Genomic DNA, 23,658 nt, shown 5'->3' with positions numbered 1-23,658 from the left:
TTTTTGTTAAAAAAAAAAAAACAACCTTGTTATTGCTGACACTTTAACCCTTTCAGCGCCAAGAGTTTTGATTAAAAACGTTTACCACACGCCACGACATTAAACAAAGTTGATTTACTAGTGTTGGCAATATTGAATATCGATGTTTTAATTTGTAGTAAATAAATCATTTTAGAAATATCATCATCATCATCATCAGCCCATTAACGTCCCCACTGCTGGGGCACGGGCCTTCCCTATGGATGGATAGGGAGATCGGGCCTTAAACCATCACGCGGGCCCAGTGCGGATTGATGGTTATTAACGACTGCTAATGCAGCCGGGACCAACGGCTTAACGTGCCTTCCGAAACACGGAGGAGCTCGAGATGAAAACGTTTTTTTTTTGTGGTCACCCATCCAATGACCGGCCTTTGCGAAAGTTGCTTTTTACTTCAACAATCGCAGACCGAGCGCATTAACCGCTGCGCCACCGAGCTCCTTTAGAAATATATCTATTGTTTATACATTGTTTTAAGTTTACGCGGTTATTATCATATTATCATATCCCCATTTAAACGCGGTAAGAACCCGTTATTATGTGATTTAATATATCTATAGTTATTTTTAAGTTTTATGTGTTTTATTTTATTTTTATATACTCCTTGAAATGTTTTAAAATGTATTAAAATCTCAGTGGTCTATAAATACAGTGAACAATCACACAAGTAATTATGATATTAGTTGCTACGTGTCTGACATATCAGACTTTGGCGGTGAGAGCACGAAACTTAAATGTCTGATATATCAGACTTTGGCGGTGAAAGGGTTAAGAGGTATTCGGTAGCGATGCGCGTTTTAAAAAAAATATAAGTGGAGCAGTTAGGCCGTAATTGCGCTATCGGAAACTGTTTGATAGAGATATCCTATTTTAATAGTCGATTGCAATTGTAATGCACGATGGTTCTATTGTATTGTGGATAATCCTAGAGTCTTCATAACGAATATGTAATAAGAAGGAATAACTATGGGTCATTGATGGTTCATAATATGTTATATATATATATATATATATATATATATATATATATATATATATATATACATGCATATATGGTGCAATAAACATATAATGATACCAACATAACAAAAAAAAAAGAAAAAAGGTATAATAAATAATATATACTTATCTAAACAAATATATATATATAATATAATATATATATATATATATATATATTTGTTTAGATAAGTATATTTTTTTTTGTTATGTTGGTATCATTATATGTTTATTGCACCAGCCCGTGCTTCAATGAATAATCTTCTTTCACCCTAAGGTTGCCTGGCAGAAATTGCTGTTTAGCAATAAGGCCGCCTATTGTGCTTATGTTTTATTCGTATGTTTATGTCCTTTATATACGTTCTTGTGCAATAAAGTATTATTGATTGATTGATTGATTGATGTAGTATTGGAATCGGAACGACATTAGACATTATGCCCTTGAAAGTGTTAAATAAATTGGCTAACAAAGGGTCTTATTCGTTTAAGAAAAACGGAGCCTTAAAAAGATCACTTTTAAAGAAAGAAAGAAAGAAGGAAAGTATTTATTATTAGAGAACGCCACAGTAACAATACAAACACAGTAGGAAAAATTATCTTTGTGGTGCGTCTGTCGGTAAAGATACGTTTTTGGGATTATAAATTTATTTGCAGTTGGTTAACCAATTATTGTGCCTTACGTCGATGTATGGAGACAACAGTTTTTCAACGGCAACGTCAAAGCTATATTTCATTATCTTTGTGTTAATTTACGGCTTCTTCTTCCATCGTGTGGGTTGTAAGGTGGATTACCAACCTCATCAACCCTGGTGTCAGAGTTACAAACAGCCACCAAAGGGTCAGCCGGCAAAGGTCCCTGACATTGCTCATGTAACGACTACTTACGTACATTAGTAAGTAGTAATTGGTACCAACAGCTATAACGTGCCTTCCGATGCACGGATCATGTTACTTTCGGACAATCAAGTGATCAGGCTGTAATGTCCTAACCAAACTAGGGATCACAAAGTAATTGTTGTGATATGGGGACATACCGGGATTTGAACCTGGGACCTCCGGTTCGTGAGGCCATCGCTTAAACCACTGGACCACGGAGGCCGTTAATAATTTACGGCGGTGTGTACGGAATCGGTACGCGAATCGGATACGCACTTGACCAGATTTTTAATTTAAATGGTATGGATATTATACATTATTATTATAGGGTTGATGCCCAAGACAGGGAGGGTTGGAAAGAGAAGGGGGAGGCCTTTGCCCAGCAGTGGGACATTAATTAGGCTACAGAAAAAAAAATATATAGGGACCTGGGTCCCGTAGGTCTGGACCTACGGGGTATAACGTAGAACCTTTGCCCAGGGATATGGGTGAAGACCTTAACGGTTGCAGAGGCGAAGATGGGTGCCATCGGTACGGCAATGCAGGACGGAAGGGGCAAGTCACAGGGACTGTAACCTGGAACCTGGCAGAGGGCAGCAGTATCTGTCAGTACTATTCAGAGGCGGAGGACAGGAGTCCTAGTATGGCTTTGTAATAGACAACTCTGGGCGCCATCCCACTTGCGTCAGACAGAGTATTGCGGGGCGGAAGGCAAGAGGGAAACCACTGCCTTATTTTTCCCTATAAAAGTTGCATGGAAAATGCTGCACCGACAAGAGCGTGGCTCTTAAATTGATGATGATATTATACAATGTAGTAAAATCAATGCATTGTTAATTCTTCTAAATATGTTTCACTGACAATTAATATGTATATACTCTGTACTTTTCACAAAATATAATACAAAGAGAAATTCAAACATTAATATTTGAATTTCCACCAAGGTATTCCTAAATGTACTTTGACTGAGATCAAAAGGTGAAAACTATATTTGTGAACTACTCTATGCATTTTATATTCCAGATGGAGGAAAAATTCTAGTCGCAATAGATTTCCGCGCAGAAGATAAAGAAATAGTGGAAATGTATTTCAAGTTAGCAATATTGATACTTTTCGAGGACGAAGGACATAATACACGATCCTGAAGACCCGATTACTCTAGCTACAATGGCGGCCAATCAGAAAATACCAGATAATATTTTAAATTTGCCAGAGAATAAATTTAAAGCTCACGTGAAGCTTACTTTATGTAAAAAAGCTTATTATAAGATTAATGATTACCTAAATGATAAAAATGTCTGGTATTGAATGTGTTCCTCTAGTTATTAAATAACTTGGAATGTACCCTAATTTATTTAAAAGATGTGTTGCTGTTGCAGTTTCTTGTCAATTCTTCTCCTCAGCCATAACACCTTGAGAAATGACGTAAATTCAAAAATTTTACATGACCTTCAACAAGTTTATCCATGATAATTACGTTGAATAAATGATTCTGAAAAAACGAAGAAAATTTATTTGATTGATCCATAATTTTATCACGTCTCGCATATTAGCCCTGCTGGACCCCACTAGGGTCAAATATAAACCTCTCAGACGACGCCCAGAGTCGAGGTTCGCGCTTGGGCTTCCTCAGACCTGTTGTCATTATTTTGTACCGGGTGAGAGCCCTCAGCGCTTTCCATTTGCACGGCCAAGTAGTTAACGCCAGAAAATCTACAATAAGTCACGTCAAAAATTAAATTAAAAAAAAAAGAAACAAGCAAACTGAGCTTGTAACATTCCTATCACACTTAACAAACGACTTGATGACCTTGAAGACCTGAACCGATTTCCACCAAACATAGCTAAGAATACTCTCGACTGATATACCTTTCAAACGAAAAAATCCGCAATAAAATCGGATCATCCGTTTGGGAGCTACGATGCCACAGACAGATACATAAACATTTACACAGACTCGTCAAACTTATAACACCCCGTCGTTTTTGCGTCAGGGGTTAAAAAAGAGAGTTCTCGCCTAGTTGTTCTCTATTTGTCAAATAAATATTGACTAAAGGAAATCTAATAAATTCAATCTCCGGTTTAGCTTGTATGAATGAACTGGATAGGTGCGAAAAATCGAGTATGACTGCAAACGCCTCCGCGTTCTGTTCTCCCGGATGTCTACATCACGTTTAGTGATGTGCCATTCTCGGGAATTTTCCCACTTTGGGAACTTTCCCGGCACTAAAAAGGTATATTTGGAGGTCGACTTATAGTGAAAACCTCGTAACTGAATGTGACTTGCTTTTCAACAAAACCTCGAAATGAACACTTTCATTCTAGGGTAAAAAGTGGGACTTTCCACGCTATGTTCACCAAAAACGTCATCGTATCTTCGTTGTTTTGTTTGCTGCAGACATTTTTCTTTTCTTTTGTCTTATTTTTAAATAGTTTATTTTAATTTAGCATGTCTTATTCCGGCACGGGATAATGAATTGTTAGTTATTATTATTTTTTACATATTATTATTTTATTATTTCTCTTTTTTTTATATCATTTGTTTTTAATAAGATTAGTGCTTACGCTTGTTTACCTTATTTGTAGTGTGTGTGTGTAGTGTAGTATAGTATAATTATTATTTTATGTTTTTTCTATAAGTTTTCAATAAGTTTAGTGTTTATGCTTGTTTACCTTGCTTGTATTTAGTATAGTATTGTATAATTAATGCTATCAGACCGATTTATACTATGTCTATTTGTGGAAACCTATAATTGGCTCCCCTGTATCGTATATATTTTTACATTGTTTAAAGTAGCTGTTGGTTTTCCGAAAATAAATAAACAAATAAAAACAATTAAAGATGGCGCTGTACAGCTTTAACGTGATAATTACCTATTTTCTCATTACTCAAGTAACATAATTATTCTAAAATACAATGTAATGGCAGAAGCATAGGTATATTAAAATAAAATAATTGTTGGTCGATATTTTTATAACATTACGCAGCCACGCCTACAGTCTTTAGTGGGTTGGGTAGAGTCACAATTGATCCGAACGCAATTTGCGGCAATTCTTACACAACATTTTTTTTTAACGCGGGTAAAAATTTTATCACAATTTTTTGCCGTTATGGCTTTCGTTTCCAAAGTAACTTATACTTGAAGTTTTTTTGACGTGACTTATTGTAGATTTACCCAAGTTTCAAACGATTTATGTCTATGGACTGGCACTTTTTGGCGGGAACGCGAACGGGACGGTTGCTTTCTTTATTGAATAATCTAAATAATTAATACAAAATGGCGTTTTGTGGTTAATGATCGCATTAAGTTAGTTGGCATTCGCGACAGTGTTATTATATCGGAATATTCAATAAACAAAATGTACCAGGTATCGGAGGCGCGCAATCTCGGTTTAATTTTCGATTCACAATTGAGATTTGAGAATCATGTGGTTGAGTTGGCTCGTAATTGCTTTTACAGGCTAAAAGTTCTGTACCAAATTAGACCCTTTATTAGTACGGACATGAGAATTATGCTTTGTGAAACACTCGTTCTGTCAAAACTCAACTACAGTCTCACTGTTTATGGACCTTGTCTATACAAAAAAACTGAAAATATTATTCAGCGCGTTCAAAATGCCTGTGCACGTTTTTGTTTCCCCATTCCTCCTCGTACTCATATCACGCCTTTTCTTAACAAGTCGAATCTTATCAATATGCATCACCGTCTGAGTCTATATTACGCATGTCAACTGCATGACATTGTTAGGTTTAAAGAGCCTCCTTATCTTTATAAAAATCTGTCCTGGCGGGAATCTGCGAGGTCTTGCTCAATAGCGATGCATATACCACGACACAGAACAGCCGCTTTCCGTGGTGGTTTTAGTTACCGAGCCAACAAATGTTGGAACGATATACCACCGCCTCTACGCAGAGTTACCTCAAAACCCACTTTTAAGAAAAAAATTAGAGAACATCTTCTTAATATTCAAAAAAGTATGGGGTGACTGAACTCTGCACATATACATACATACACCTATCAATTTACATACCAATATAATAATCTATTCTATTTGCTTATATATTTTTATTTATACTATCAATTATGATTTAACCCCTTAGCATACTACTGATTTTCATTTAGTACTTTGTTAACCTTACCTTTGTTTTTTGTTTTGTTGTTATATATTTTTTTCCGTTTAAACAATTCACGGCACGGTTTTTTGTTGGCACGTTCAATTCATTTATTACTAATTATAAGCGTAATATGGGTACTGGCAGAATATCAGTGTTGGTGAGAGTGGGCATTCGTACCATACTCTTAGCAACAATATGCTGAGTCAGTCCCATTTCCCTGGGCAGTGTTAGCTACTAGTCATAAATTGTTAAACTTAATTTATGTAAATGCTTTTGTAACCTTCACTGTTTTGGGAATAAAGTTATTCTATTCTATTCTACCTATCTATTTTCGCTTCGTGCCAACAAGCCACTTCATAACTCGAAAGTGTATGCGGGCTGTTGAGTTAATTCGTTTGGAGTTGGAGTAGGATTCCGGAGTAGGATTCTGCTTCGAGGGTGGGGGCTTAGCTTTCATTATTCATCGTATCAAGAAATAAAATACATAAGACATGGCTGTATGGGCATAGCCCTTTTGCGTTGCACTCTGGGGAAAACAAAAAAAAATATTATGGTCTGTGGCAGTGTTAAAAATGTATGGGTCAGACAAATAAAGTGATGACTGTTACTGTCAATTATTATTAGTCGGCAACTTGGCTAAGGCCCGTAGCAAAACGCGAAACAAAATATCTTCTCAACTTGTAGCATTTTACAGTGCATTCAAATACATTCACTTAACCGTGGTGACATACTTTTATAGTACGTACCTATATCAAGTCAAGTATGCGTTTACAAAACAAAGTTACAAATATTCGAATTCGATTGTAACATATTGTTGCTTTTATTATTCACTAAAATTGTTGCAACTTTTCGGACAGATTTCACTACTTGGCCGGACATATATTGTGAGTTAATTCTTACTCGCTGCGCGGAAGAGAAAGTTACAAGTTTTTTTGTGAGTTTGGAACAACGTTCGCGAAAAAAATGTACCGTGTATGATATAATTATTGTAATTATAACACTCGAAGATTGCGTAATGGCCTGCCGTTTTGAATCGACAGAGTAGAACCGCAGTTAGATACACAATAATTATACTTACCCAGCCTCCGTGGTCTAACTTAGTGGTTAGAGCGTCAGGCTCACGATCTGGAGCTCCGGGTTCGATTCTCGATGGAGATATGGTCGAAATCACTTTGTGAGACTATTCTTTGTTTGGTAAGGACTTTTCAGGCTTGAATCACCTGATTGTCTGAAAAAGTAAGATGATTCCGTGTTTCGGATGGCACGTTAAGCTGTTGGTCCCGGCTATTAGCCGTAAAAACACCTTCACCAACCCGTAGTGGAACAGCGTGGTGGAGTATACTTCATATCCCCTTCGGTTGATTGAGGGGAAGCCTGTGCCCAGCAGTGGGACGTATATAGGCTGTTTATGTTATACTTACACAGATATTGCATACCTACTCAAGTATATTAACGCCACACTCCGGACTCTTCATATAACAACCTCGTTTTACACAGACATCACACATTGACGTTAGCGTACACGCGCATCTGTGTGTGTGACGCAATACATACTAAACTATGTTGGAGGGGGCGTGAGGTAAACCTAGCTCAGACGCTGGTGGGGAGCGGAGAGTTGCCGTTCTATACGTAGTAATTCATTACTCCTTATTCTATGACTACGCAGATAATGTTGCTAGGTGCCAGAATTTGAAGATCCATAGGCGCTAATTCCTGTAGACACAGTCTAATTTTATTTTAAATTATACGTACCTGGGTCGTTCTTCTTTTTTATCGACAATAAAAAGACATTTTCTCGATTTATCGGATTTAACATCTTTAAAATTATAACGGCAATAAATATTTTAAAACATCATATAAAGATGTGTCTGTAGAGGACTATTTAGTGGTTCTCTTTATCTTGGTAACATACTTTTCTTTGCAGGCGCATTCCAAAAAATATTGTGACAGAGTGGCCCTTTTCATCGGAGACAGCATTTCAATTTACCACTCTGTCACATAATTTTGTGAAAAACGATCAAGCTACGTTAATAACTAATTGAGGAACCGATTAGTATTTTGCTTGTATTTTGAGTATAATAAGATAACTATATTTTTGGACAATCAAAACATGAAATAAAATTCTAAAACATAACTTATCAGAAGCAGAACGAAGGACAGATCATTGTCGATAAAAAAGAAGAACAACCCACCTGTCATTTTCTTATCAGACAAAAAGGAGAGGGACGGATGATTGACGGATTTTAATTTTAAAATGAATGAGTGAATGAACGAACAACCCGGGCGATTCAAATAGGTATCTCCCTGGTGTGCAACCCGTTTGACGTGACGTCAACTTAATTCTGTCGGAATATTGGCCGATGTAAAAGTTTTAGACGGTTGTTATAGATTTCTGCCTAAAATTTACGTGTGTACAAGTTCTGTGTTTGTGTGCGTCGTAAAGTGTTTACTCATTCATTTGTGACGAGAGCCGAGTTACGCGTCTAACTGGGCACCATCAGGCCTGTTGTCATAAATTTTGTACCGGCTCAGAGCCCTTAGCGCTCCCCATTTGTCCAGCCATAGTTAATGCCATACAATAAGTCACGTCAAAAGAAAAGCAGTCGCTCACGCTTAATAATTTTAAGGTATAATGGTCAGAAAATTCGGAGTAGCGTTATTAATCGCTAGAGACATGACCGTCGGAACATTTTTGTCACGGTTCATCAAAAGATAGGATAATTAGGTCAGTTTTACACGCGTATTGCACGCACGCATGTTACATATTAGGTCCGTCATTTATAACCCGAGCCGTAGTGCTTCACTAGAGGCCGAGAGCGGGACAGTCCAATTAAAAATCTTATTCTTACATTCTTAAGGTATAATACTACCTACGTATAAAACGGCAACTCTCCGCTTCCCGCCAGCGTCTGAGCTAGGTTTACCTCACCCCCTCGAACATAGTTTAGACTTAAATCGTATGGCGCTAGACGGCACACACACAGATGCGCGTGTATGATAACGTCAAGGTGTCGTGTCTGTGTAAAACGATTTTGTTTATATGAAGTGTCCGAGGTCAAATTCAAATTCAAAAATATCTTTATTCAGTAGGTAACATAGTTACACTTTGAATCGTCAATTTTACATAATGAACGTCTCATCCGCCTAAAACTACTGCAGCTTCTCACAACCTGTATAGCCGGGGAAAAGAAGCTGCAAGAAAAACCTCGGCACAGGGCCCTAGACGTTCTTTAAAAAAATAAAAATAAACATAAAACATAAAATATTGGTATACAATTGAGTAATTTAGCTGCCTAATATCAGTTCTCAGACAGTTAATCCCATGCATTCATATCTTCTAAATAATCACTAACTTTATAATAACCTTTTTTGTAAAGTTTTTGTTTAACTACTGTCTTAAAACAGTTGAAAGGCAAATTCTGAATGTCAATGGGAATCTTATTGTAAAAACGTATACATTGCCCCTTAAAAGATTTAGTAATCTTATGTAATCGACTGACTTGTAAAGCAAGTTTATTTTTGTTCCTGGTATTAACAATGTGCCGATCGCTATTTTTTGCAAATAATCCTATATGTTTTTTTACATATATTAAGTTTTCAAAGATATATTGTGATGCCAAAGTTAAAATATTAATTTCTTTAAATTTATTTCTAAGTGACATCTTGGGTCCCAATTTGTAAATCGCCCGAATGGCTCGCTTTTGCAGAACAAAAATGCTGTTCATATCTGCAGCATGACCCCACAGCAAGATGCCGTACGACATTAGACTGTGGAAGTAGGCAAAATAAACTAATCGCGCGGTTTCTACATCGGTTATTAAACGAATTTTTTTGACCGCGAATGCTGCTGAGCTGAGCCTTTTGGACAACTTATCAATATGAGGACTCCATTGCAACTTAGCGTCCAAAGTAATTCCCAAAAATACAGCAGTATCCGTGAGGTCCAATTCCTTATTTTTTACAATAATAGAATCGAGGGGCCTACTAACATTCGATAACGTAAAATAAACATATTTTGTTTTATTTTCATTAAGTAGCAGGTTGTTTACAGTAAACCAATCCACTACCTCTGAAATGGCGTTGTTTACATCGTCAAAGGAATCTTGTCGTCTCTTTACTTTAAAAAGTAAGGAGGTATCATCTGCAAACAGCACCACCTCATGTTTTACAAGACTAGGTAGGTCGTTTATGTAAACTAGGAATAGAAATGGACCTAGAATTGAGCCCTGCGGGACGCCTATAGTGACGTTAGATCCACACGATCTGGAGCCATGCACATCAACCCTCTGAACGCGGCCACTAAGGTATGACTCCAAAAGAGCGATGGCATTATCAGTTATTCCATAGTGACGAAGTTTCGCGATCAAGATATCATGACAAACGCAATCGAAGGCTTTGGAAAGGTCGCAAAAGACACCAATAGCATCTTTGGACTCCTCCCAAGCCTGAAAAACATGATTTATTAACTCAACACCAGCATCGGTTGTTGAGCGACCCTTTGTGAAACCAAATTGTTTATTAGACATTAAATTGTTTAAATTGAAATGTTGAAGTAATTGCAGTAATAAAATTTTTTCAAATATTTTACTAAGCGTGGGTAGTATATCTATACTACCCTACCCTACCCTACCCTATTGGTCTAAAATTATTAGGGTCAGAAGTACTACCAGCTTTAAACAATGGAATGACTTTACTGTGCTTCACTGGTGTGACCTTGTGCCGTGTGCGAGTAGGACGGACAGTCCGCGCGTGCTCCCTCTTTCTCCTTAGCGACTTACCACCACTTAGACTGACGTAAGGCTCAGAGGGGGAGAGGTAAATCTAGCTCGCGGAATTGGTGCGGGGTGCAGAGTTACCGTTCTATACGCAGTATTATTCTTTAATCTATGATCTCAGTAAACTTCGGTACTGTGGCCTTTGTCTGCAAATCTGCATTGTGCGTAGCTCCAGCGATTTATGAGATGAAACTTGACTTTATTCAAATTGAGATTGATTAATTTGTTAGCAGTAGGCTTAGTCAAGGAAAACAACAATTGCACAGACACTATAAATGTAGGTACCTACCGAATAATCTCCTCATCAGCACCTCCCTAGCATTATCCCGTTTTTCTAGCATTCCCTTTACCTAACCTGAAGATTTGACAAGACCATTTTTTTACAGAAGCGACTGCCTGTCTTACTCTCCAACCCGCGAAGGGAAAACCAACCCAATACAGGTTAGGTAACAAACCTCCAAAAATACATTTCTCAGGAATGTGGGTTTCCTCAAGATGTTTTCCTTCACCGCTGAGCACGTGATAATCATTTATGATCCAAACATGAATTCGAAAACAAATTCGACAATCATTGCTTCAGGCCTATGCTGGATTTGAACCTTCGACCTCAAAGTGAGAGGTAAGCGTCCTACCAACTGCACTGCCACGGGTTTTAATAACTACCTAACGATATTAAATTATCGACACAAGAGAGCAAGATGTCCTTTGCAGATCTTTGACATACTAATGTCATGGAGTAACCATGCTCTACTAAGAACATGGTTACTTCATGATGTTTTACTTCACTGATGGAGCAATATATCCTTTCATGTCAGATCCGGAGGTGTAAGAAGCATTGGAGCATCCTCCACCTTGCTGCTTTAGTGCCTAGTACAATACTTAGCAGTATTATAAACGTGGGCCGCTATATTTTAGAACTTGTTGCAATCACAACCAGCCGCGAGTAAAAATTGACATGTTTCGTAAAACGGCTAGTCATAATGCATAATGTAATACGGCGGGTTATACGATCCGGCTGCGACATTATGCACTTGTTATTTTTATTATTACTTGTGTTATTGAGAGGGCTCGAACTAATGCAGCCCGAATGGCCCCTGCGACCTAGTTAGATCTATTGTAGCCAAATTCCTACATATATTTAAAAGTCGTCCTCTAGACCGATCTTTTCCATTAGATCGAGCGTCTTTTTGGAAGGATGCTCCGTGACGTCCTGGGGATCCATTATGTGCCCCCCCCCCCCTGTGGTCGGCTATATACCCGTTAAACTTCAAGTCTTCAGACAGGAACAGATATCTTCAACACGTATCGTGAGCAAGGTAAGTGTTTACTACCCAATTTGGCTTTTAATAAAAGTCAACTTGTTGACGACGTCCGGTCAGACTAATGATGCAGTCTCGACAACCAACTCCCAGCATTACCTATAGAGAGAGTTACATTAACCACTTACTCTCGACCAATTTACTAGTTATGTATTCTTCAGGTTGAATCAACAAATTGAAAAGGCTCAACTTATTTCAATGAACCAAATTATCCTCATCTAGAAAATAATCAATTTACTTCATTTACAACCTATTTACTGAAACACGTGTGTCCCTGAATAAAGATAACTAACTATTCGTACATAGAAGCCATTTCTATGTGGCATTACATTCGTAATGTGAGCATAACATCAATTTGGATAACAACTTTTATTAGATTTAAAAATACTTTTCAAGTGTAGGAATAACATCTCAATAACCTTGACCATCTCAGCTGGGGTTAGCCAAGTTGCTAAGCTTTAGAAAAGTATTATTTTACATGATTTTTAGAAGGTTCTGGTCCTAGCAGTAAGTCTATTGGGAAGGAAATTCCCAGTAGTTCATCTGGTAAGACTACTCGGTAAGACTACTGTGAATGGGGGTAATATTTGTATGTTTTGTTTGTGTAAAAGAAAGTATGTAAAATGTCGGAGAAAAGTGATAGTGATTAAAATGTATGGTGTAGAAATGGAACCTTATGTAACCGTAATAAAAATGTATGGGATTGACATGACGCCTTATATTTTATTTATTTGATATGTCTCATCGTAGATTTGCCGCATTCTGCATTATCTACCTACTTGTACCTAACAGGTACCTAATGTAAGTGATAAAAATGTATGAGATTGACATAAGGTGACATGTCAATCTCATATTCAATTCCATAATATTTTTATCACTGTCACTGTCGTTTTTCGTAACCGCTTGCAACTTGAAGGCCCTTTCGTGGAGCGTTTGCATAGCTTGCAGGTAATGAAGGTTGCTAGTTGCGCTGACTTCAGAATTTAGATTCGAACATTGTATTTGGATGAGACTTTCGTTATGTAAAAATGACAATTCAAAGTGTAACTATGTTACCTACTGAATTGAATTTGAATTCAAAACAAAATCTAGCATTTTATTTGACAGATTTTTTAGCCAGTTTTATTTTTAAATTATTGCTTTTATTTTTAGAAGGCTTGTGTTATGTTTAGGCCTGATCGCTTAAAAAGAATATACTTAAGTTAAAATTTTAACGTGTCACGCATTAGCCCGTGGAATTATCGAGACAGTACAATCTCCTCAAGGACAATGGCAAAAGTTCGTGAGCGAGAATGCGCGGGAGTTGCCACACATGATTGTCATATGACTGTGAATTGCCGTTGAGATCGGCGCGGGCGCATTGGGCTGTAAAGAAAGCCTGACGGTGGGGAACGATGTGGTGACCACCGCGCGAGTCGCCGTCAGTGTGTGCTTAGCTCGTGGTGAATTCGCGTGTGCAACAAAACATTTCGGAGCAAACATCGTAAGTCAAAGTTTTTATACTGTGCGTGTTTTTAGGACCTCAGTGATTTAGTATTTGGACTTAAGAGTTGACTTTAGGAAGGTTCTGCGAAGCGATTTATAAGTACTTTCGCGTGCTAAGCGAATTTTATTAGTTTTCAATTTCGCTTTTTTATAGCATCAAATTGATTTTATTGCGTTACGGTTAACAGTGTTACAGATACTAATTGCAATTAACTTTCTTGCAAGAGTAAACTCCAATATCACTTATAATAATATTAATAAATATTAAATAATAATTGTTAACACGTTTATTGATTTTTTACACACTATTAATCAAATAATAACTACTTAGTAAGTAGTGTTTAGTGTTTTTTTTTTTTACTTTATATTACATTTTAATTTCTTTTTAGTAATTTAGGGTTCCGAACCTCAAAAGGAAAAGCTTATAGGATCACTTGGCTGTCCGTCAGTCTGTCCGTTTGCCACCTTTTTTTGGAAATGCGTAGAGGTGGCAGTATAAAATTAACATATTACATTTATGTCTACGGTCCCTTGAAGTTGTACAAAATTAAAGCTTGTAAATTAACTTACAGCCTTTTTTAACGCTATTTTCTTGCATTTTGTAGGGGTATAAAATTCTCATAGACTTAGAATCATGTTTGGCATGAAGGAAGTAAAGAAAATTATCGAAAAAATATGTTCCATTACAAAAAATAATTGTAATTACAAACTTTCTTTCATAGTCGGTAAACTAATCCACTGCGATCTACTTTTGTGTACAAAGAAAGCAATAGTTTTCAATGGCAACGCAAAGATTTTATCTTTGTTAATTTACTGCAGTTTGTACCGACTCGCACTTAATTGGCGTTTTTATTATTCTCAAAAACAACAAAAACTGAAAATTTAATAAAATAAAGTTAAAGTACGGCCAAGGAAAAACAACAATAAGTCACATCAAAAAAAATCGATAAATTGTGTCGGTATTGTATTTATAGAACTGACAGTTCTGCAAAAACTTGGTTCGTGCTCGATTTAGAACTGAATCGATTTGTTTAATGAACAATAACGGATGTGAACTTTGTGAACCCGGAAAATATGTGTAATTGTACCTAATTTCCCACTTTACTTTTTTGTCGACATCTTTTAACAAATGTTTTATTCTAAATTGGAATATACATTTATATTTACATAAACTGCCTATATACGTCCCACTGCTGGGCACAGGCCTCCCCTCAATCAACCGGAGGGGGTATGGAGCATACTCCACCACGCTGCTCCACTGCGGGTTGGTGGAGGTGTTTTTACGGCTAACAGCCGGGACCAACGGCTTAACGTACCCTCCGAAGCACGGAATCGTCTTACTTTTTCGGACAATCAGGTGATTCAAGCCTGAAAAGTCCTTACCAAACAAAGGACAGTCTCACAAAGTGATATCGACAATGTCCCCATCGGGAATCGAACCCGGAACTCCAGATCGTGAGCCTAACGCTCTAACCACTAGACCACAGAGGCTGTGTCGGAGACATTTATATTTATATTAATTTTTTAGTACTTTTATATTAATTTGTATTTCATCTGTATTATTGGAGATATCCTAAAAAAAGATTCAGCAAGATCTACTCTGAACCGGCGTGTATGAAATGATTAATGAATGTAGAGGAAGCAAGAGAAGTATGTCAGGATCGAAGCAAATGGAATTCCATAGTCTCTTCTTACCCCGGTGGGAAATAAGCGTCATCATCACTAACCAAAGAGCCACGCTCTTGTCGGTGTAGCATTCTCCATTCTTGTCTATCAAAGAACAGTTCCTTCACCTCCTTGTAAAACACGACGTTCGCCTTCTCTTTAATCATGTTAGAAGAACACAATTTATTTGTCGGTTTTTACGACATGCCCGGGAAGACGAGCAGCTGAACGACTGCTATGTTTTTATGCGCTCCCAATAGAAGCTAATAATAGGGTAAGCGTGCAGTAGGTAAGCGTGTTCCACAACTAATCTTCAGGTGAGATTGTGGTCAAACGCAAAAAAAAACTATTTGTAATAAAAAAGAAACTATCAAAACAAATAATGGTGGTTACATTGAAATATTAGCTGGACTTTTGGTGCCAAGTTTCACTTTAGCAGCAGACCTTTTTTGATAATGTCTTTAGACGAAATCTTTACTAATATTATGTTTTTTTTTTTAACTTATGTTGGAATCTTCAGATTTCTGCGCAACACATGTTTTTTTGCGTTTTTCAGACATGGTTTTTGGGCTTCATAAAAGTAGTCTAGTTTATAAAACGTCGCACAGATCGGCACAGGCCTCCCTTCGACCAACTGAGGGGTTATGGTACATACTCCATCACGTTGCTCTAGTGCGGGTTGGTAGAGGTAGAGTAAGTTTTTCGCCTTTCGGCTTACAGTAGCATTATCCACCTGAGGACATCTTATCAAAAATGGCTGAAACAATCTACCTAATTGTAACGGCCTCCGTGATCCAGTGGTAGAGCGTTGTGCTCAGGATCCGGAGATCCCGGGTTCGAATCCCGGTGGAGACAAATCACAAAAATCACTTTGTGATCCCTAGTTTGGTTAGGACATTACAAATTGCTTTGAAAGGCACGTTAAGCCGTAAGTACGTAGTCGTTACATGAGTTCATGTCAGGGGCCTATGGCGGCTCAGTAATAACCCTGACACCAGGGTTGATGGGGTTGGTAATCCACCTCACAATCCACACGATAGAAGAAGAAGATTGTAGGCTGTCCGCCCTATTCAAATGAACACTTTGTGATGCTGCTTCGGAACGCACGGTACTTCTTATCGAAGAATGTAGTCGTTACAAGAGCCACATCAGGGTCCTTTAACGGCCTTTGTGGTCTGACGGTTGAGCGTTGGGCTCACAAACCCGGAGCTATTGTTCGAATTCCGATGGAAACATAATCACAAGAAACACTTTGTGATCCCTAACTTGGTGGAGGCTGCTGAGCTGATTATCCAAAAGTAAGATGGTGCTCGCTTCAAAGATTAGTAAATCTGTATGACGCCTCAATAGTAACCCTGACACCAGGGTTGATGAGGTTGGTCGTGGCCCACACGACAGAAGACAGCAGTGACCTTTAGCTGTCGATAACCCTAACGCAAGGTTGGTGAGTTCGATCATCGACCTTACACGAAAAGCAACACTTTACTGCAATTAATGCATCCGCTGACAAACTGACAGACAATTACTTAGTAGTACTTAATCAGGGTACGTTTGCCTTGTTATTGCAAAAAAAGGTATCATTATGATTAAAGTCGTACAAACGGTAATTAAAGCTACATCTTTGATCGAATAAGATAGAGATTTCCAACACATTGTTACATACGCAATCGAAAACACATTCACTTCGAATAATTACCATGGAATAAAGAATAATATTGCGTAAAAGTGAACACTCTTCGTCCCGCACCAATTCGCACCGGTCGCCGAACTAGGTTTACCTCACCCCCGCTCGATACGCATTCGTACGGGGCGGAAAGTTACTAGTCTATACATACATACACACGTATACAGCCTACATACGTCCCACTGCTGGGCACAGGACTACCCTCAATCAACCGGAGGGGGTATGGAGCATACTCCTCTACGCTGCTCCAATGCGGCGGAGGTGACGGAGGAGACATCATCATCATCATCAGCCCATAAATGTCCCCACTGCTGGGGCACGGGCCTTCCCTATGGATGGATAGGGAGAACGGGCCTTAAACCATCACGCGGGCCCAGTGCGGATTGATGGTTATTAACGACTGCTAATGTAGCCGGGACCAACGGCTTAACGTGCCTTCCGAAGCACGGAGGAGCTCGAGATGAAAACTTTTTTTTTGTGGTCACCCATCCTATGACCGGCCTTTGCGAAAGTTGCTTAACTTCAACAATCAGCCTATATACGTCCCACTGCTGGGCATAGGCCCATCAGTCAACCGGAGGGGGAATGGAGCATACTCCACCACGCTGCTCCACTGCGGGTTGGTGGAGGTGTTTTTACGGCTAATAGCCGGGACCAACGGCTTAACGTGCCCTCCGAAGCACGGAATCATCTTACTTTTTCGGACAATCAGGTGATTCAAGCCTGAAAAGTCCTTACCAAACAAAGTACAGTCTCACAAAGTGATTTCGACAATGTCCCCATCGGGATCGAACCCGGACCTCCAGATCGTGAGCCTAACGCTCTAACCACTAGACCACGGAGGCTGTTGCTTGTCTAAACACAATATTAATTCTATGACTATAGTAAATGGTATGGTGTCTGGTCACCCGGAAGGGGTGAAGCGTGACGCGTGCATGAGGATATAGGTACAGTCACGATTACATTGTTCTTGTTAATTGTATCCATTACACCCACTTTTACGACCTTTTTTGCAGACTGTACTTATTTTTTTTTTAATGTTTACATCGTATTCGATTGCAAACAAAACCGGTAAATGGCAAAAGATTGCACATACTTACATACGTTATCATTTTGCATAAAATTATCTATCATATTGTTTTTACTTAACTTTACATTAGCAATAATCAAAAGCGTTAAATACTGACGCATCTCTAGTCACAAGTTAGGTAATAGTTACTACGAACAGCCCTAGTGTTATCCCGTTTTCAAAAGGTCCGCTTACCTAACCTGATAATTTGATAGGTCCGGTTTTTAACAGAAGCGACAGTCTGTCTGACCTTCCAACCCGCGAAGGGACAACTCGTTATTAGGTGGCTCACATATCTCCGAAACGTATTTTCCGGGAATGTGGGATATTTTCCGTCACCGCTGAGCACGTGATAATCTTTTATAATCCAAACATGAATTCGAAAACAAATTCGAAAATCGTTGGTTTTGGTTTATTCTGGGATTAGAACCTGCTGACGGTTACCATTAAATCATCATCATCATCATCAGCCCATTAACTTCCCCACTGCTGGGGCACGGGCCTTCCCTATGGATGGATACGGAGATCGGGCCTTAACCATCACGCGGGCCCAGTGCGGATTGATGGTTATTAACGACTGCTAATGTAGCCGGGACCAACGGCTTAACGTGCCTTCCGAAGCACGGAGGAGCTCGAGATGTAAACTTTTTTTTGTGGTCACCCATCCTATGACCGGCCTCTGCGAAAGTTGCTTTACTTCAATAATCGCAGACCGAGCGCGTTAACCGCTGCGCCACCGAGCTCCTCAATACTTACTACTACCATTAAATACTTACTACTTATAACAAAATGTCACCTAGTTTAATGTAAAACATTGCAAAAGCAGCAAGTGAATATAATACCAGTTATGTTACTAGACTGACGTTTGGGACTTCATCGAGTACCCAATCCGGAAGCACAAACTGTTACATAAGCCGCTCCGAGCAGAATAATTTCACCTAAGCACTGCGCTTGCGCCGCAGGCCGCATGTGTACGTATCTCTACTTTTTGTGCTCAAATCAATGTCGTAATGAGTCGGTTATCGTGTTAGCGGATATCTTTTTTTGTTTTTTAATTGTTAGTTACTCTCTTTATTGTACACATGAATACATAATTAATGACAAAAGAAATAGGTATTTAAAAAGAGTTTTTGTGTAGGAATAAAGGTATTTGTGTACATATTACTTTGCGTAGGTACAACATTTAGGTCATCTTCCTCGTAATCCAATCCCCTGTTGGAATGAAGGGGTCGAATAACAGATTTCCAGTTCTCGCGATATTTTGCACCACTGGTAAATAGTCCTTGTAGCTACTTTTGTAAACAAACCGTGTTGTCTGTCCATCTTTTACATATATTTTTATCGTAAATCTACCGGGAAAGCAACAAAGTGAGATCAGAAGCAAAACATCTTAGACATTATTTATTCTCGAAGATTTATGCGGATATTGCATCTTTAAACGGTCTTCAATAGAACTAGGACGTTGAAAGATTGAAGGTTATTTCTGAACATTGTCAGGATCCTTTGAGCTAGTACAACAGTGAACAAAGATCGGATAAGCTGTTTGAGATTCAAGGGTCGTTTCAGAGGGACACGTTACCAGCGGGAAATGCGCAGTAAAACGATTATATAATCCGTTACTCGACATTGGTCGGCCGCGGGCGCACGTATCTTTCGTATTTACTGAGTTTAGACAACTCTCTGTTAGAATAGACATGCTTCTTAATCAACATCACGGCTAGGCTACGAGCCAAGATAAACGTAGAACTCAACGGCCTCTGTGGTCCAGTCTTTGAGCATTGGACTCACGCTCCGGGGGCCCCGCGTTCGAATCCCGGTGGGGACATATCACAAAAATCACTTTGTGATCCCTAGTTTGGTAAAGACATTACAGGCTCATCACCTGATTGTCCGAAAGTAAGTTGGTCCGTGCTTCGGAAGGCACGTTAAGCCGTTGGTCCCGGTTGTATGAGCCATGTCAGGGGCCTTTGGCGGCACAATCATAACTTTGACACTAGGGTTGATGAGGTTGGTATTCCACCTCACAACCCACACGGTAAGAAGAAGAACGTAGAACTTGTTCAGCTTATCATCACGGGCCAAGTAATTAATGCTATATGCGGCAAATCTGTACGAAAAATGTCCGAAAATAATATATGTTTCTTTCTTTCTATCAAATCTTCAAAAGACATATCAAAAAATGAACAAAAAATATCACACTCATGTTTTAAAAATGAGAATTCGTCGAGGATCGCAATGTTACGATAAACGCAATAGGTAATTGTTCTTTATCACAAAGTGATTCTCGACAGTGTCCCCATCGGGAATCGAAGTCGGACTTCTAGTCCGTATCTAACCCCAACCGCTCTAACCCCAAGACCACAGTATTACTTTGTGAGACTGTCCTTCGATTCGCTAGGAAATTGCGGACTGAATCACCGGATTGTTCGAAATAGTCTAATGATTAACAAGGGTTTCAGTACCAACGGTTCAAAGGGCCTTTCAAATTCAAATTATTTATTTTGGATAATTCATAAATCGATAATTATAAAATGAAAATACACATTATATATTTCATCATAAATTTGGATCATAAATTATTATCACGTGCTCAGAAGAAAAACATCGTGAGGAAACCCACATTCCCGAGAAATGCATTTTCGGAGGTATGTGACATAACCTGTATTGGGCTGGTTTTCCCTTCGCGGGATGGAAGGTCAGACAGGCAGTCACTTCAGTAAAATCGGAGTTGTCAAATCTCAGGCTAGGTAAGCAGACCGTGTGAAAAACCGTGGGTTTCCACTGACGCGGAGATGGGCGGAAAAGAGCGGAGATGTGCGGATTTTACCAATCACAGCGTTCGAGAGAGCGAAAAACGAAGACGCTCTGTCACTCTCTCCCTCACGGTGATTGGTCGATTCCTGCACGCAGCCTAATGATAGGGAGATGATGAAGATGATACAGTTCCCTCAAAGTTTTCATTACGGTGTCATTAATGTGGGATAATGAAATAGCTCGGATATTTTTTAAATGTCCTTACTCCTTTTTATACACACACACCTTATATTAAAACCGAAATCCTCCCACCCGTCCGACATCGCTCCAAAGACTCCCCTTTCTTACTTTTTAAAACTGCCTTACGTCCCATTCATTAACCATCCTCCTTTCATACCATAAACAATCAAGTTCCCATTCATTATCCTTCCATAGCATTCTCACTTTTCTACATTAATACCCTGTATACAATTTGCAACCACTTTTGATAAGCAATGCTAAAAAATCGGTGGCGCAGCGGTAAACGCGCCCGGTCGGCGATTGTTGAAGTTAAGCAACTTTCGCAAAGGCCGGTCATAGGATAGGAGACCACAAAAAAAAGTTTTAATCTCCAGCTTCTCCGTGCTTCGGAAGGCACGTTAAGCCGTTGGTCCCGGCTGCGTTAGCAGTCTTTAATAACCACCAATCCGCACTGGGCCCGCGTGGTGGTTTAAGGCCCGATCTCCCTATCCATCCATAGGGAAGGCCCGTGCCCCAGCAGTGGGGACGTTAATGGGCTGGTGATGAGCATTCTCACTGTCCTACATTAATACCCTGTATACAATTTGCAACCACTTTTGATAAGCAATGCTAAGATGGATATATATAAACCATGTGGCGATCATCAGCCCACGGCCCATTATGATGGTACTCTAAATTTAGCAGGACACAATCCCTCAGTCAGTTTATACGACATGCATAAGCCTATGCAAATTTTACACTCCCGGCCTACTAATATTTACTTGATATAATAGTATGAGATAGACGTAGGAGGTAATCTCTACCTACACTATAAGCGAAGTTAGGGTAAGTACATATACAAGCAACGACGTGGATAATGTGGTTGATTGTACATCTACGTATGTGAAAGAAAGGATCTTTCATTATCTTTCATGATCACTTATTATTAACATATCGTGTGGGTTGTGAGGTCGATTACCAACCCCATCAACCCTGGCGTCAGGGATACTATTGAGCCGCCAAAGGCCCCCGACATGGCTCATGTCACGACTACTAACTTACATCAGTAAGAAGTAACCGGGACCAACAGATTAACTAGCCTTCCGAAGCACGGGTCATCTTTTTTTCGGACAATCCGGTGATCAGCCTAATGTCCTAACCTGGGATCACAAAGTGATTTTTGTGATATGTCCCCACGAGGATTTGAACCCGGTACCTCCGGATCGTGACCCAACGCTCAAACCACTGGACCACAGAGGCCGTTATGTATGTGCATAATTGTTTGTTATATCATGAAAATAAATAAATTAGCAATTGAGTAATGCAATTATTAATAATTATGTAACTTATACAAATAGAGTAAATCATTACTTAACACTGTAACTGATTTAAAAGTCTCCGTTTAAAAAGACAAAACCGACATAAAAATAATTAGTGCGTACGCAAAATACAAGCAACGTAATATATACAAAAAGTTTGGCCTGAATGCTTAATAACTTTATTAATTATGTGTAAAAGTGACCAAGTTTTTTTATATACAGGGTGTTAGTGACACCGTAACGAAAAGTTTGAGATATGATTCAGACCCTGATTCTGAGTTAATATCAAATGGAATTTTCCGTAGCAAAAATTTGGAAATGAAAAACTTATTAAAAAGCAGTAATTGTCATGAATTTTCTGACAGGAAATTCCACTTGATATTCACTCAGAATTATGGTCTGAACCCCATGGTTTTAAATAGTCGTACGGCTACCTGGGGGGTTAAAATGGCCACATCGAAGCAATCCATGTAAAAAAGCAATATTGCAATTTGACATTTTGCGCATATAAAAGTAAGAACGCAATGCACACAAATGTCAAATAGCAATATTGCTTTTGTAGAACAATTGCTTTGATGTGGCCTTTTTAACCCCCCTGTACATCGTAACGTAATACCGAGGGGAATGATTCACCTCATGAGAATGAGTTAAAATCATGTAGATATTTGGGTAGGCCTAGATATTTGGGTAGGCCCGCTACAAGGTGGACCGACGATTTGGTGAAGGTCGCGGGAAGCCACTGGATGCGGGCAGCGCAGGACCGATCGTCGTGGAGATCCTTGGGAGAGGCAGTGGGCGTCGTACGGCTGATGATGATGATGAGATGTTTCCATCGCAAAAGTATGCAATTGAAAATAATTAAAAATACACAAAAATACATGAGTTTTTCGACGGAAAATTTCATTTGATATGAGCAGAATCATCTCCATCACTATTCGGACTTTGTCACTAACACTGTATAAAGATAAGTAATGAAAGTAAAACGTTATTATACAAGTGCACTAAGTGTAAGTGTAGTGTGTGTGTAGTGTAAGTGTGCGTTAGTCTGTGCACTGAAATCAGTGTCGTTTCGTTTTCAAGAAAAATATAACACAAATAAGAAAATAGACAATTGTGAGAATTGCAATTACATGAAATGAAACATAAATACCAGAAATTGATATTATGAACATTAATAGGAAGTGAGAATGTGAAAGAAAATACTTTTATAGAGAAAAACATTACGTCTGTTGGTTTCCTTTGTGAACGTGTACAGATGGGACAGGCTAGTTCTATGATGCAGACCTACAAGACATATTGAACTCGCATCCGTATAATGTTAAGAACATCAATTTTAAA

At 38.8% G+C, this 23,658-nt stretch overlaps 2 protein-coding genes across 16 annotated transcripts in view; one reads left to right on the top strand and one right to left on the bottom strand.

The window, feature by feature from the left end:
• LOC126380060 (coiled-coil domain-containing protein AGAP005037) overlaps nt 1–23,658 on the bottom strand; it is a 246,107-nt gene that overhangs the window by 55,625 nt on the left and 166,824 nt on the right. The window lies entirely within an intron of this gene.
• LOC126380094 (uncharacterized) overlaps nt 13,528–23,658 on the top strand; it is a 44,113-nt gene continuing 33,982 nt past the window's right edge. Inside the window, exon 1 of the mRNA XM_050029319.1 lies at nt 13,528–13,608. The gene's annotated coding sequence lies outside the window, so the exon portion shown is untranslated. The remainder of the gene's footprint in view (nt 13,609–23,658) is intronic.

Source organism: Pectinophora gossypiella, chromosome Z (assembly GCF_024362695.1).
Source record: "Pectinophora gossypiella chromosome Z, ilPecGoss1.1, whole genome shotgun sequence".
Taxonomy (NCBI): Eukaryota; Metazoa; Arthropoda; class Insecta; order Lepidoptera; family Gelechiidae; genus Pectinophora; species Pectinophora gossypiella.
The sequence above is the reverse complement of the archived record's forward strand: the minus strand, read 5'-3'. Positions and strand labels throughout refer to the sequence as shown.